Source organism: Thermobia domestica, chromosome 13, assembly GCF_964235325.1.
Source record: "Thermobia domestica chromosome 13, izTheDome1.hap1.1, whole genome shotgun sequence".
NCBI classification, from domain to species: Eukaryota; Metazoa; Arthropoda; class Insecta; order Zygentoma; family Lepismatidae; genus Thermobia; species Thermobia domestica.
Window position 1 is genome coordinate 207,980,462 of NC_137466.1, and position 17,539 is coordinate 207,998,000.

Here is a 17,539-nt window from a genome sequence, read left to right on the forward strand (position 1 = left end):
TGAGAGGACTCATACACACAAGCATACCGTTAATATAAAGCCAAGAATAATCAAGGTCACCGATCTTGTAGGTCAAGAGAGCCAGCACGCTCCGCCCCTCGCAAAAATTGCTTGAGCCCTTCAGTATCTGGATATCTGACAAAGAAATAGGCATACAAATACAGGCCCCTAGAGTTTTTTTAAGTTCTTTCTATTTGCATCTTCAAATGATATATACCTTCAGCCCCATATTCACGAACGGACGTCTGAGGTCCGGACCTAAGATGACAAATTTCTAGGGGCATCTTGTTTTTTTTAAAAAAAAAAGAGATTGAAGTATGCTATGCGGAGAAGTAAGCTGCTCATGAGAGAGAAGTAAAGGGAACTATACTGGAAACAATGTTCCTACAACAGTGGGGAAGAGTTTTCTCATCACAACGGTAGTGACAAGAAGAAGCTGAGACAATTGCTTATTGGCTTCTAACGTAATCCATTAAATTACTTATGTATGCCCCACTAGGCCCACAATTAGGGGAGCCTGCCACCCTATTTTCTTCATAACCCTATATTTTCCCTCGAAATAGCTATGTATTGCTGATTGCAGTAGTATTGTATCTGTGTACAAGTGACTAACTTTGGCATCCCCATTTCGGAATACCACGCTACGCTACTGATTTTTACAGCTCATAATGCTCGAAATTCAACGTAGAATATAAGAAAAACATATATATATATATTGTTAGGGTACGCCAAATTCAGATATAAATTTTTATATTAAAATTTATTTTATTCATTTGGCTGAAAATAAAAATTAAATTGTTGTTTAAAAATTAACTTACATTCAAAAATTAGAAATCATGCACACAAACGAGTTAATATATAATATTACATTGTGCTTATGATTGTTTGTTTTAAATTAAGTAACAATCCAAACACGAGTCTGCACGTGTCATAACATTGTAAACAAACATTAAAGCAAGACGAAAATGTAAACCTTTGTATATTTTATGTTCACACCAACACATTCTAAAAGTTGGATAAAATTATAAAAATCGCAAACGTAAACTGTCTAAAAATTTGGTCACTAAAAAAATGTAAAAACTACAGTTTCAGCAAAAAATATATTAACTGCAAAATTTGGTAGAAAAAACCCACAAAATCATCATAAAATAAATAACATAAAAAGGTTATGTCAAACTAAATCAAAATCAGTTGCAAAAAATCCGTAATAAATCAGTTCTCAAGGATCATACTTAAAAACCAGTCAAAAAAATCAACTTCAAATTCTCAGTGAAAACCCTTCTACTGTGGTTCATCACCACTCCAATAATATCAAAATATATAATAGTACATCTCTAATTACTCTCAAATAAATAAACCACCAACAATTTACCTAATGCAATCAAGCAGTTTAACTTAACTACTCTTAACACACACCATACACATAACTCTACAATATTAATAACAATAAATATCTAATTTAACAATAATGTTTAGCTCATAATTAATCTACAACCTCTCCTGTCTATTCTAAATAAGAAATGAAAACAACTAATATCATATCAATCAACATTCTACATCCCATTATAAAGACACAACATAATATATGATGTTAATATATATCTAATTAATTGTAATTTGTTCAGCTCACAGAACTCACTTTCGACATAAAATATAGGGAAAAGAAATATATATCTAATACCTGTGTAGCTCTTAGAACTAGTTTTTGAACGTGGAACGTTAGAAAAAGTATGTGTTAAAGTTGACTCTAACTTGTGCACCCAATAGAATTAGAATTGGAACTTTAGCATAAGGGGAAAATATGTATCTGATTGATTATCAATGTACAGTATGAAGAAAAAGTAATTGACTGTTAATTGTGCAGCCCATAGAACTGGAATTTCTACAAATAATACGTGAAGGGTACGTCTGTATGTTTTTTATAATACTAACATATTTGTTAATTTATATTTTCAAAGCATTTTTTATATCAAATTGTGTGGGTCTATTGAGGGAAGCTATATCGGGGTAAAAATTAGATTTCGTCGTTATTGACTACGGGAAGAAATTTTTATATAGCTTCAGAAAGCTGTATACCACAATGAATGTATTAGGCAAAGTTTCTTCCCTTAAATGTAGCGACAACATTTAAATTTTCACTTATGTGACTACTCTTAGGAAACGCAATCAATCAAGTTATGTACTCTCCTTTGGTCACTGTTTTCCCTGTTGGCTTAGCCTATGATAAACTAGATTCTTCATTTGCTTGTGCAGTATTTTATTATTCCCTATATCTTGTCCGTATACTTTAATAGCAATCTTCACTGAGTACTTTTCCTGTTCTATCTTCACATAAATACAGTACGCACAGTGGCATATTTAGGATTTCGTTTCCAGGAAACCTATGCACAACATATGAATAAGCACTTACATTTTTCCTTTTGAGGGCCTACAAATTTTAATGAAGTTCATTTTCCTTCCTTTAATATTTGTATAATGATACTTCCGGGTATGAGTGAGAGTGGGGAGGATCTGAAATAACTGAATGGACTGAAATCTGAGCAATACAGTATTATTTCTGAACAAACAGCATGAGAAAATTGAAAAGTCAATGAGAGTCTTAGAAATTGTAAGAAGCATTATTGTTTACGTGGAATGCGAAAGACTAACAATTTCGGGGCGAGGGGGAAACTTGAGCCCGATAGCCTCCCTAAATACGCCACTGGGTATACATGATGGTAATTTCATATTTTTTGTTAACTGTGCTGCAGTTGACAGAAAGCTTACACCAATGGAAATCCATTATATGCTTTTGAAGGTCAGAAGAGGATGCGTGGGAGAGGGTACCGTGACTCAGTGATAGAGTCATAATTGCTGGTGTGTGGGGTCCCTGGCGCAATCCCAAGCCAAGTAAGTTTGTGGTGGAAAACATCGTGTTCGTGGGGTTTCTCGGGGGTACTCCCGTTTTCTCCCACTATCTCATTCCACCAAATATTCCATCATTATTTCCTTGCCTTAATCATTCGTCTAACTTATCCTAACTGCATAATCGTGGGTCGCTAAACTGAAACATTTCATTTCTTTTCATTTACAAGAAAATGCTATGCTACTAGCACATGGTGGTGTCCGTGGCCAAGATTTCACGCCAAGAGTCAATAGAAATTTGTGTACACACAAATTCATTGATGGCTTATCATCTAATGAGCACAAATCAACGCAAAAAGTACAAAGCTATGAAGAAAGGTGCAGAGTGCACACCAAATAGCTAATATTCTTCAAAATAGTCCCCCGTGACATATACACATCTTTATCAACGTTGCGGAAGGCGTTGGAAACGTCAGCTGTGTGCTCCATTAATGCGCACAACCACGCCGTTACGATGTCCTCTTTGGTGGCAAAGCTTTTCTCATGCAAAAGCTACTTCACTTTCGGAGTAAGATCAAGGACCATAGTCGGGAAATAACATAGTAACCTAAGACTCTTACACTTTATTGACATCTATCGCGGAGCAGAGCTCATTCGTGGCTAAGCAGTTAGCGTACGCGCCTTTAGCGCGGGAGACCTGGGTTCGATTCTCGGCGGGAGCTCAAGTGGTTCGGAGTCCACGTTAATCAGTAGGCCCACGTTTCATTTAGTCTCGCTGCTGAACGGGACGTTAAACTCAAAATTAACTCGAGTCTATCGTCTAGCATTGCCAAAGGTAAAACTAAGAATGATACAAGCATGCGGTTTTGAGGCAAATAATAGGAAAACTGAATTTTTTTTTTTACCTCATTTAGAGAATTTCCACAAGTGCTCCATTATCTGGAAATGCGATGTCATACGCGAAACTTATGCGTCGGGGAAGGTGGTCTTGTGTTAACGCATGAACAATCTGCACCTTATAACTTCAAGCGTTTGTGTATATTTTTTTAAACAGAGTTGACTTCGGGTTGTCCAGTTCCCGTGATGCGCAAGTCAAGGATTTCACTGAGTTTCGGGTTAAAGCAACACGAACAGCTTCCACACATTCCTCATCGGTCTACCGCTTTATCACGAACCAAAACCACTTCTTGTTCCAATCAACTTGCTATACTAGTCCTTTATGCTCTTAACATCTGCTGGCTGCTGTTCGTATTCTTTCCTGCATGTTTGTTGAAGTGTGACGGAAGATTTTGTTTCATTATTCCACAACACAAACTTCACTTTCTACTGTACTGACGCCATTTTTAAACAAATGACTATCGCACTGCAGTCAACTGCAGTAGATGGCAGCACAGAATGTGGCAAAATCTTGAAGTCTCATACAAGCGATGTTTTCAGACCGCATGCTTCTATCATTTTTTGTTTTCTTATTGTTAATGTTTGTTTTCAGGGAGAGACTTCATGTCCACCCTGTACTTCTCGCAACAAGTCGGGCATAAAGAAAAAAATATTCAGATCTTAGGTGACTTTTAAACTACTTTTCTGCTCTCTTAGAATATGTTGCTTGAACTCTGAAGAAAGGAACATAGTGTGTTACTTCCTTGTTTCTTTCTCCTTGTATACACATTGTGGCAGGAAACAAGACTGCATCTGTAGGAACTAAATGAAAAACAGTTGGAATCAATTTTGTTCGTTTTATTACTTTTTTCAAGATAGGAACCTCCTTGCCAACATAAAGCTTTGTATAATATAGGAAGTCACTGAATGATTTCTTAAGCTCCTGGACTGTAATTGTATTCAAGATTCTCGCCACTGCTATCTGAATGGTGGATATTGTCAAAAACATCAATTTCTTATTGGTGCTTTTAATTTGAGGAAAAGGAAGTAATCACATGGAGATATACAGACTAGAGTACACACAGACGAGCAACTTCTTATATGCGCTATTGAAATTAGTTTGGATTATCTACACAGCGAAAGAACCAATCAACGCCCTCGGTGGGCGGGATCAGTATCGTCGTGTGTGAATGGCTCTGCCATCGCTCTTGGAACGTGACGTCATATGTTGTCATAGTAACGTGCGGGACTGTTTTCGTCTGCTTCGCATCTCAGTGTTAGATGTAGTGCAGAAACATAAGCTAACGTTCACTTTTTGTTGTACTGTCTCTGGACTGGATGCTAAATTACAGTTTTTTTTTTTTGTTTTTAAATATTAATAGGTTTTTCTTTCTTTTAAAGAGTTAAGTTTGAAAATATCTAAGTACCGCAAAGTACGTCAACAGAAAAAGCTGTTCCCCAAATGCAACTAAAGGAACGAAAATCTAGTCTGTGGTTGCTTTCAAAATGTCCACGTAGATGACGTCAGATCAATTTGTTAGTTCCGCCGTCGCGTGTTAGGGGCGCTATTGGCGCTAAGTTTCCAGTTTTTCGCTGAGTTTGCGGTCTGTATATTGTAGTTTGTGTTGGGATACGTCCGACGAGTGTGATGGACGTTATAATACACAAACTCGGAACGAAAAACTTGCGTACAATCTTCAGTCTCTATTTCTTTGTTAAGAAATGCTTCACAAAACGTGTATACAACCTTCATTTCTTTAAATCCGTTGTTATTAATCCGGTATTAGACGATCAGTTTTTAAAAAAAATTCAGATCAGCAAGTATATTGTTCTGAGATTTCTAAGAATTCAGTTCTACATAAACGAAAAGATAAAATATCTGAATCGGTAATATTCGGTTTTGGATGGATACACAGTACTTTTAGACATAATAGGACATTGTACACATTACCGACACTATTTGAACACCTCTAGATGGCACATTTTCACCTCTTGTAGATACTGTGTTGTGCAAGTATGACCCATGTGTATGTATAAAATGTGTAAAATGTATGTCATCACATTGTTTTAGAACTGTTTGTCTAGAAGAAATGTTTTAAATATGTCCTACTAAATAGTATTTTCGGTCAATGAACGCTTTTGGGCACGCGAAGCACACTTTACAAACACACACTTGATATATTTCCCCTGAATATCTGTACTAAAAGTGTTTGAATGTTGTTTTATTTTTTTACTGTGTGCTGGAAGATTATTTACCCTCTCCACAAGAACAGAACAAAGGGCTAATACAGAAGATCTGATATGAGATCGGTCCCGTCTCATATAACCTTACTGCTGAAAGGGACTTTAAACTCAAAATCAACCCAACTCAACTGAATTTTGGCTTTTCTAAATGATATCACGGAATTTCTAATTTTATTCAATTATTTTAATTATTTAGCTTATTGATAAAGGTATTGAAGGTCCGAGGACCCGTTATACATACTTGTATATAGAGGAGAGGTGAGTAAAATGATCTCTGCAGGTAAAATGATTCCCTACAGCCGAAACTGCCTGTTGTATTACGTGGTTGCTAGGTCACACAAAATAAGATGTCCTTGTTCATCAGTTCTTTTTGCATGAGAAATTCTTGTGTCTTCCAGACGAAAAAATAACATTTTCATAACATTGTTTTCCTGTATTTGTACTAACGCATGAATTAGAATGTAAATGAGACACTATTTGTTGAAAAGTCAGTTCTTGACTCTATACATTTAGCAATGGAGGTGGAAGTCTTTTTCGTGATTTGTCACACAAGAACGTAAATGAAAATGAAATGAATTCTTTGAGTTTTACGTCCCACGTTAGGCTAAAGGAGACGCTGATGATGAAATAATGAATAAAATGGTGGAATGAACAAAGTGACATGAAACGGAAGAACCCCGAGAAAACCCTCACACACGGTGTTTATCCACTACAAAGATCACTTGGCGGGAGCTAGGATTGAACCCGGGACCGCAAGCACCAGATGTGAACACTCTACCACGGATTCACCGCGACCCCACACAAGAACGTATTTAATGGAAGCCACATGAAAAGGCAAAACGTTCCCGGGATCATTTTACCTTAGGATTATTCCATTTTCTTAGAGATCGTTTGGCCATTTTTTGTTTATTTGGCTCAAGATAACCCAGATGAACATGATAATGAAATCCTTGGATAATTAATAGGCCTACTTTAAGTGATGTCCAGCAAAATCCATGGAACCATTCTAGGCCTGCTGGTCTGGAACCTGCTGCGTTCCAAAATTAAGGGAATACAAAAGGAAGGCAATGATTTCTAATACGAAGAAGTTGCAAGGCGCAAAAAAGAAATATCAAGTATCATCTGCTTTTGACGATGAATCCATGATAGATACCTAGGGTATCTGTCGTCATGACTTTTATTCAGAGTCTGGTGGAGGTCAGCAGTTCCAAGAATGTGCCCACGATCAGTGTGCTGGTGTTAATGAAGATAAAGATATCTTTGTGTGTGACATGTGTTCTGCCACTTAGGCTACAAGAAAGCTGATCCCAAAAAAGCAGAATAGAACTAAGTGTTCAAAAAACGTTTTCTATATTGAATAATATATTAGCCTATGTTAACAAACTATAAATACTATTAATAATAACATACTTGACCACAATATTACTACACTCTGCACTCCATTTTTTAAATATAACCATTTTTGTAAGTTCACAGGAGTTTTCTATTATCTTCAATGGAGAGATCATTTTATCCACCCCATAAGGCAAAATGAACCTATCGCAATAGGTTTAAATTGGGTCAAAATAACATCGAAGACGTTTATTGACAATGTTCAAAATTGCATGTTGGGAAATGGTATAATGGGAGATTCTAAGTAAAGAGGTTGATATGAATATTGGTCCTAATCTCAAAGGTTTGAGAGCTTCACTTGTGAACCATTTTTGACTTAATGTTTCGTATCGTTCACCTTGTATTTATTCTACAGAGGTGATACATAGCTGATATGAAAGGTGATGGAATGACCTTTCCAACGGTATGCAACACGTGGCAGTGTTGTCTTTTGAAGGGAAGCTATTGAGGGAAATTTGGTAAAGTTAAAGTTATTTAAAGAAATTTGATGGCAACACTGATTTCCAAATATCCCTCAATAACTTCTCTTCCAAAAATACCACTGCCACATATTGCATATCATTGGAAAGATCATTTCATCACCTTTCACATCCGCTATGTAAGACATCTGCAGAATAACTACAGGGTGAGCACTAATCAATACAAAACAAAAAATGGTTCACAAACTGTGGCTCTCAAACCATTGAGATTAGGACCTATGTTCATATGAACTTTGTGCTAAAAATCATCCATCCTATCACTTTCCGAACTATTGCTCCTTCCATCTGGGACACCCTATATATATATATATATATATATATATATATATATATCATCATCATCATCATAGGTATTCTGCCTTTATTGGCAGGTCACTTGCCGCAGCTGAGAAGCTTCCATGCTCCACGGTCCTCCGGTAACCTTTTCGTCTACGCGTATGATCTTTCTGTTTTAATATCATCCATTAATTGTAGTCTCCTTCGCCCCCTCCCTCTCTTTCCTCCCCCACCATACCCTCTAGGACGTCCCTCATGATACAATCTCTTCTTAGGCAATGTCCCAACCAGTTTCTCTTCCTCTTCCTAATAATATCTAAAAGTGTTCTTTTCTCACCCACCATTTCTAACACTCTCTCATTCGTTTTCCGCTCTACCCAATTAATTCTTTCCATTCTTCTCCACACCCACATTTCGAAGGCTTCCAGTCGATTTTCGTCACCTTTACGTAATGTCCACGTTTCCACCCCATACACTACAACACTCCACACGAAGCATTTTATGAGTCTTTTTCTCAACTCTTTATTCAAGGTCCCACAAAACAGACTTTTCTTCCTCCTAAAGGCTTCTTTCGCCATTCCTATCCATCACATATATGAACGATTCGGGATGGGTTGTGATCCCACCAAGAAAAAGTATGTAGGTAGTTTAATTAGTTTTATTAGGTAGTTTGTAGATTGGGGGGAGGGGAGCAAAATTCTTTGGCAAATATGGAACCATATTTATTCGATTGTCCAATTTCAATTCTCCCTTCCCTTTGCTGAACGTAAATTTCTCTGCAATTTCTCTAAATGTAAATGTAGTCTCCAATGTTAAACATGGGCATATTAGAAATGACTGTTGAACACCGAAACGCTACCTCACCGATTTTCCGACAATTAAGTTGTCTTACCTCGCATTTCTATTCTATAATAAATAATAGCAGTCCATTAGATTTTATTACAGTTTATATGGTAGTCTTACTAACTTAATTGTTTCAATGTAAATGAAACAACGATTATCTAATTCAGTCTTTTTTTTTTTTCAGATAAATCAGTGAACCTCTATTTCTGCAATGACAACTTTTCGTCTGATTTAAACTGTAGCTGAGTTTTGTTCTATTGGCATTTGACACCTTAGTAATTTGTGAAATAAAATTGTTTCAAAAACATTATATATAATTTTTCCTTTTTAATTTTTCAACGCTCATGCTACCTCAATGTAAAACAATCATTTAATAAATGTTTAACAGCAATTGTCTCTGTGTAAATGTACTTTGTTTTAAATGTTTCAAAGTAACAGAAAAACGAAAGAAAAACTATTGCGTTTGTAAATAGTCAGAACAGTGCAGTTATGATTTTTTAGATCTTGTTGAAGCGACCTGGCAACATTTCATATTACATTAATTTCTCTGTGTTTTTGTCAGTGGCGTATCTAGTCCTTGGTCGAGGGGCCTAGTCCTCCAGTTTTTTAAGTGACAAAAATTATTTAAGCTATTATTTATATATATTTTTAAAGTTTATAGTAAACTCATGATATATCTATTAAAATCTGGGTTCTAGCTGATTCCCAGTTTCGCTTTCCAGATCTGCCTCTGGTTTTTGTCTATTGGTTACACAATATCTTTCGTATAACTTACTCCATTTTAATGTATGTTTTGTTTCAACGAATTCAAAAAGTTCGTTACTGAGTTCTCTATGTCTGTAGAGCATCAAAAACTACCTCCCCGGCGGGAGCTCATGTGGTTCCGATTCCACGTCAATCAGTAGGTCCACGTCTCATATAGCCTCGCTGCTGAACGGGGCGTTAAACTCAAAATCAACTCAAATCAAAAACTACCTCAAAGAAGTGATGGAATTTTTGGTTCCGTTCCCGAGATATGGCCAAAAAATGGCCGATTTCCGAAAATTTAAGGAGCCATATCTCGGGAACCATAAGTTATAGAGAGATGATATTGATGTTGATCAATATCTAAGAGTATGGTGAACATTTTGGTACCAAATAGTAACCGGTGGCCATTGGCCAACTGGCCACCGTTCCTCAGATATTGGTAAAAAGTTCGAATTTCGGGAGATTTAAGAAGCCATATCTAGAGAACCGTAAGTCATAGAGAGGTGATATTTCGTGAATTTTTTGCGAGAAGCAGAAGAAGGTGCGGATGAAAAGGTTTATTTTTACATGTAGGAACAATCACAGTTATCCTTCCGGCTCCATCTCTCCATTCTTTTTAAGTTCGTTTTGGCAATACTCTTGGAGGATTGGCAACTGGTTAAGCTTCCAAACTAAGCTGTGAACGCTATATGTATCGAAAGGTTTATAGAACGTATATGTTCATCTGTCAATGGATGTCAGAGCAATAACTGCAAAAGATAGAAAGAAATGTATTTCTCCCACCCACTTAGTTTTCTAAAAATAGATTCCATGTTCCCCTTAGCCTGCTCTATTCAAACTGAAAGTAGTATAAGTCAGTGGCGCCCGAAGAAAATTTTCTAGGGGGAGAGGCATGTCCATGGTACCTACATTACGTCTGGTATTTCTGATGTCTAATATAAGTGATTTGGTATATTATGTATACGTACATTTTCGTGAGCTAAGGGGCCGCCCTCTTTGGGCGCCCATGCTAGAAATCAACTATTTTAAGCTGTAATGTTGATCATCACAAAGTGAAAATGGTAATTTTTCAGTAATTTTCAGTGTATGTGTAAATTTACAGAAACTATTCGAAAAATGAAATGAAAAATTACGGTTTAACTTGCTCTTTAGGCTAAGGGAGACAGACGGTTAAGTCAAATGAATGATGATGGAAGAATGGGGAAATGAGAATGTGGAAGAAAACAGGAGGACCATGAGAAAATCCACTTTTACGATGTTATCCATCTCAAACTTGCTTGGACAGGAACTGAACCAAGTACCCTACGAACAAGAGGGAAGAACTCTTCCATTGAGCCACTGCGCGCCCTATGTGGAAGTAGTTTGTATGTAGTGATATTTTAAATATTCATATAGAAGCCTATGATGGTGAAATGAGAATGTGGGAGGAAACAGAGGGTCTCCGACTAAATCCATGGACACAATGTTGTGCGATACAAATACGCATGGCTTGGAATCAAACCAGGGATCCTTAATAACTGAGATGGGTGCTCTACCACTTAACAACTGTGCTCCGAGGAAAACGAATGAGTAAGTCTTCTAAGAATATAGGAGGAATTTTTTTTCAGAATTAATTATAATATGTTCAAAAAAAAAAAAAGATTATATTCTTAGCAAGTGATTGAAATACTTGGAGCAGTCAGTAAGTTAGCTGCACTCCTTCGAAAATATTTTCGGTCAAAGGCTATTTTGATGAAACTGTGTGGCAGCACTGCAGACGTGTAGCTGTATTGTGTGACGTAGTGGCTTTCTCGAGACAAGTGGAGGTGTTATGATAATCAGTGTAAACATGTCTTGACAGGTGCAAGTAGTAGCGTCCAAATCGGAAATGCGTGCAGTGGTTCGTTTTTGTGGGTAAAACACTAAAACGACTGCGCAAGGTGCTTAAAAATCGAAAGGAAAGTAAACTGTCCAAAGGCATTGTGCTCCTACATGATAATGCAAGACGCATGCAGTACAACAAAAGTGCGAACTTCTGACAAAATTTAGGTGGGAAGTGTGGGATCATCCTTCTTATATCCCAGACCTTTCACCATGTTCCTTCTATGTGTTTGGTCCCATGAATGACGAACTTTCAAAGCGACGATATCGCTCGGATGACGAGGTGAAAGCTGCAGCCAAGAATGGTTATAAGTCATTGGCAAGGGCGTCGATCCTGGGGGGGCCAGAGGGCCCGGCCCCCCAAAGCTCATGTGGGCCCTCTATTTTATTTATGAATATGCAATATTTGGCATAATTTGAATGCAAATCCTCATATATTGTCTTAAAATTTGTCTTAAAATCCTCATATATATACCTTCTGCATCTGAATGCCCCTTCCCCCAAATTTACAGAGAAATCGGCGCCCTTGGACATTGGACGTTATTTATTTGCAGAAGGCATAGAAAAACATGTGCCACGCCTCGACAAATGCTTAAATAACGGAGGTAGTTATGTTGAAAAGTAGATTGTGAATGGAACTTTAGGATACAAATAAAGTTACTGAAAAATTTCTATTCTGTTTTATTTTCTGAAGCAGTGCAACAAACTTTTTGAGTGAACCTCGTATATTCGAAAGAAAAAGAAGGAGGAAAGACATAATTGTTTACTGTAAATTAAGATGAACAATTTAGATAAATTCGAAAATGCACGAAAACTTTTGAACTTACGGCATTGATCTTTCAGTTATGGTGAAATGCTTAACAAAACAAAATACCCCTTATGCTTAGTTTTTCCTAATAATTTAATGCCCCACGAGTGTTTTGCCAGAATAAGGAATACAGTGATGATGAGATTAATAATAATGATGGAATGAAGAAAGTGGGAGGAAATGGAAGAACTGCGGCTAAGTCCACGCACAAAGCATTTGTTCACTACAAAGTCTATTTTTAGTGAGTTGGGATCCAAGCAGGGATCCCATGCACCAGAGATGAGCGCTATATCATTGGGTTACTGCGGCTAATCACTTTTAGTCTAGTAGCAGAGTGTGTATCTGTGATACTAGACGTCCCAAGTTCGATTCCCAGCGAAGGTATCCAAAGCACTACCGCATTCAGATCCCACTGTAAACTGAAGTTCTCGTCCTATGAAGCATCATTGCTGACAAATGGTATAGGTACAAAATCTCGCTGCCCAAAATCTTGCCAGGTCAAAACCTAGCCTCCCAAAATCTCATGTGTCCGAAACTTTGCCACCCTCAACCTCGCGGGCCAAAATCTCACCTCACCGAAATCTTATCTGAGCGGAACCTCAAGGAAAGTGATCTTACCTAGGAAAGACTCCCGTCAGTACAAAATCTCATCACAACGACTTCTTCAGTATAGAGTGTTTTATATAGAGTTATATCAAGAAACCTAAGGTCAAAACTAGATTCGATGAATAACACTACTTTTCATTTGGGATAATTTAAGAGTTATGTATCCATTTATTTTGAATACGTCAATAGTTTACTCTTCTAGTGTCTGAAGTAAGCATTTCTGGGTTAATGCTGAAAAATTCATGCCCATTTGATCCATATTATTATTATTATTATTATTATTATTATTATTATTATTATTATTATTATTATTATTATTATTATTATTATTATTATTATCCCAGACACTCATTGACTAAATTGTTAGGCGAGGTTTTGAGTAGTGAGACTTTGGCAACGCAAGATTCTGGCCGCGAGATTTTGGGAGTCGAGGTTTCTAACGTGAGATTTTATCTATATACATGACAAACATCTTAAAAATACATATAAGTTCATAATAACATAATATGAAAGTACATTTTTATCTTATCGTAATTTAATTGTTTGATTTGCTATGCGAAAATTCACACTTGAAAATTTAACGATAGAATTTACAGTATGTTTGCAAGGTTGTGCAGTAAGGTGTTAAAATGCTATGTTTATATGTTTGTGGTCAAGAAAATTTTATATGCCTATGGTTAATCTTTTCGACAGTGAGTTCTCGGGAACCATAGGCTCTAGAAAGATGGCGTTTTCACTGATCGATTGCAAATTTTATGTAAATTTTTCAGTTCTAATTGAATATATATATTTTTTAAAAAACATGGCTGTTATTTCTATATAACATTTTTACCAGTTCATTGGAAGTGTTGAAATTTTAATAAGCATCATATCCTATGAATTATACCTTCCAACATCACATATTTGTATTTAGGGGTTCTATATCTCTCAGATGTTTGTTTCATGGCCAAATGGTAATGAAAAACGAAGGGCAACAATTTCTCCAGTATGAATCTTTATTGTTTGGAGTGTTTTGCCCAATGAACACCATATATCAATGACATTATAATTAATTGTGTATGTAATGAGTTGAGTTGATTTTGAGTTTAACCTCCCGTTCAGCAGCGAGGCTATATGAAACGTGGACCTATTGATTAACGTGGAATCCAAACCACTTGAGCTCCAGCCGGGAAGCGAACCCGAGTCTCCCATGCCAAAGGCAAGTATGTGTATGCAATGACTTTGCTTATTACATACTGCAAGCAAGAACAAGAAAACAGTGATCATACATGAATTGGAAACTCCAATCGGAAGTAAGCTCAAATCTTGCAAAGGGTGAGAGATATTAAAAATTGATCGAAAAGACCTTCCTTTTATGGGACCCTTTGCCGATTTTCATCAAGACGACCTTCACTTGTATCTGTAAAGGGCATGAGTACAGATGTTGTGAGGAATAACAAGGAAATACATGCTCATGCTCATATGAGAGCGCAGATTCAGCTACTTAAATTTGAAAAGTCAAATTTGAAATAACAAAATCACACAAAAAAGGAGATTTGGTTTGACATGATTTTCAGTTTGGTCTATCCCTTTCAGCAGCGAGGCTATGAGAGGTGGAGATATTGCATAACGTGGAGATAGGGCATAAGCACATAGGCACCCACTGGGAATCGAACCCGGATCTTCCACGGGCACGTACGCTATTCACTTAGCCACGAGGAAGCTTGGTACGAAAGGAAAATGCCTATTTTCAGCTCACTACTAAGACCGAAAGATTATCTCATGTTGTCGGCAGCGAGGCTATATATGATGTAGAACTACAGTTTTAACGTGGAATGCGAACCATGTAGACTACCGTGCCAAAAGAGGGCTCAAATGGTTTGGAAGATAATGTATCCTTACCTAATAAAAGAAGAGTTTGAAAGCTTCAAATTTCACATCCCATGGTTTTGCCAGCTAGGCTAAAGGAAACAGTGTTGATGAGAAATGAATGAAATGGTGGAATACAGAAAGTTGGAAGAAATGGTAGAACTCCGAGAAAACCCACATACACGATGTTTGTCCGCCACAAAACTTACTTGGCGTCTAACAAAACAGAAAAATTATCATGGTCCCGGAATTTAGAAGAAGATATCTGATGTATATGATCTCCATGTGTCTATCACTATGAATCAGAATTAACACATACCAGCTTTCAAATTAATTACATTTAAACATTAACAATACAAACAGAGGGGATCTACAAGGTAAAAACTGGGGGGAGCAACCAGAATCCAGGCTATGATAGGTATATCATCAAGTTACTATAAAATTTCAAAAATAATAACCAACTATTTTTGTCACTCAAAAAAAAAAAAAAAAAAAAAAAACTGAGGGCCTATCCTCCTGGCCCCGTGCTAGATTCTTCTCTGAATACAATGTTATCACATAATTTTCACTGCAGCTTATAGTTTTAGTTAAAAGTTTCTCTGCTAACTACATATCCAATCACATTATGCAACCAAACCTGTTTTGCAGTTAATATGTACAGTATAACAGCTAGGGGATCTGCGCAATTTACATTAGTTTTGTTTCTTCTTGCGAAATTAGGAATATTCTTCAGGAACTGCTTGAATGTGAAAACAATTTATAATTAAAAGTGAAGGAAAAATATACATATAAAGAAAAGAAAGCTTTTAAAAACAATAATTTCATTAAAAGTTGTTTCTGTGAGAAAAAAGTGAACTAATGGGGCTACGACTATACAAACTAAAAGCACTGGGAACTATTGATTTTAGCGAAGGACTTACATATCAGAATCATTTTATTGTCAGTTATATTTCATTATTTTGTCCCATCAAAGAAAAACTTTTTTTTTTTTTAAAAAAGTACATTTTATTTTAATAAGAATGGTATTGATAAAGGAAGAATATTTACCCGGCAACATAGCAGCACCTTTACTTAATACGTTATTTGAACCATAAAACGTCATATCTTTTGAGTTCACTTCGTCTGCCATTTAAATAACCACAAGAAGTCAGTATATTTGTTAATCCTTTCAAAGAACTATGGAAAAGCAAAAGAAATTAGCTACAATGCTGGTTTTAAACTGCCAAATTATATGATTTGGTGAAGACAAGGCAACAGAGTTGTATATATATAGGAGACAGATTAGCAGTTTACAATATATGCCAGAATTGTAGACAAAAACTAAAAGTACGGCTTTATTTGCTCGAGAATATGGTTAACTTTTTTAGAGCTCAGAAACAACTATTAAGCTCAGAAAATACTATAATCAGAACAAAAGACATTACATAAAGCATGCTAAAAAAATACTAGTGTACTCACCACACTTCTTTATACGTAAATTCTTCTGCACAAACTGACCGAAATATAGATTTTCAGTTATGCAGTAACAATAAGTGTTTATAGATAATCACCATGGAACGAGTCATCAAAACTCTTTTTAAATGTACATAATGCAATAACTTGTTAACCGTTTCTCAGCACACGATTTAAGCATTAGCGGTAAAGAAACTAGAAGCTCGCGTGCTACACAAGAGAGAAAAAAAATAGACCCTCCTAAAACTACAAGAAAAACCTAGAAGCTTATTTTTCTGCATCTCACTCAATATTTGCTCTAGTTAGATAAGCAGAGTTGTAACCTGGTGTACTATTCACGTCTGAATGCATAACAGAATAATATTGCTTACATTAGTAGAGACTATTTGTATATGGCCTCCGCCCTTTTGTCCTGTTATCTAAAGCTACATACGGTGGAATGTACTGTTTTGCTTATGACATAGGAAACCCCTTCTAGCTGGCAGTATAGATTCAAAGTACTTATTGCAGGCTTGGAGTCAGTGGCGTAGCACACTTTTGCGCCCCCCCCCTCAAAGTATAGAGAAGGGGCCCTAGTTGTAAAGCCGATAGAAGTAAGGTTGGAGTTCTACTTCTTTAAATCTTTATTCATCGCAAGACTTCGGGGCCCCCTATACCTCGGGGCCCCCCGCACTGCGGGGGTTGCGGGGGAAGCTACTACGCCACTGCTTGGAGTAAAGCTATAACAAGAGTAATAAAAGGTGCGGGCCTCCATCCTAATAAATTTGACTCCCATATGATAAACTAGATAATGTAACATATTACTAACACTAACTACTGGCATGACAGCCTCTATGGGCCTGAGCCACACAAACACCATCTCTTATCGACCGGCTGAACTAAGTACATCGTAACGACCAACACGTGCTCAGCGCGCTGCATCGCCCAGTTTCTAACAGCCGTAGCAGGAGCTTTCTAGACCTAATAGTCGTTAAATTTTTATTCACGTGACTCCCCAGTTTGCCTCACAACGCAGGTCGAATGTCGAAAATTGAGAAAAAAAATTGAGAATCGAACCAGGGCCCCCACGGACGTGAGTCCAACACTCTAGTCATCAGACATCGGTATCTCTTACGTATTACTATCACGTTTACGAAATTGAAACATATTAAAATAGGTATTTTCTAAAACTTTAATTGAAGAAAACTGACGATAATCAGTAGAATACTGTACTTAGGTTGTTTAGAAAGAAAAATATTATGCCTCATGTCGTTTAGGAAACATC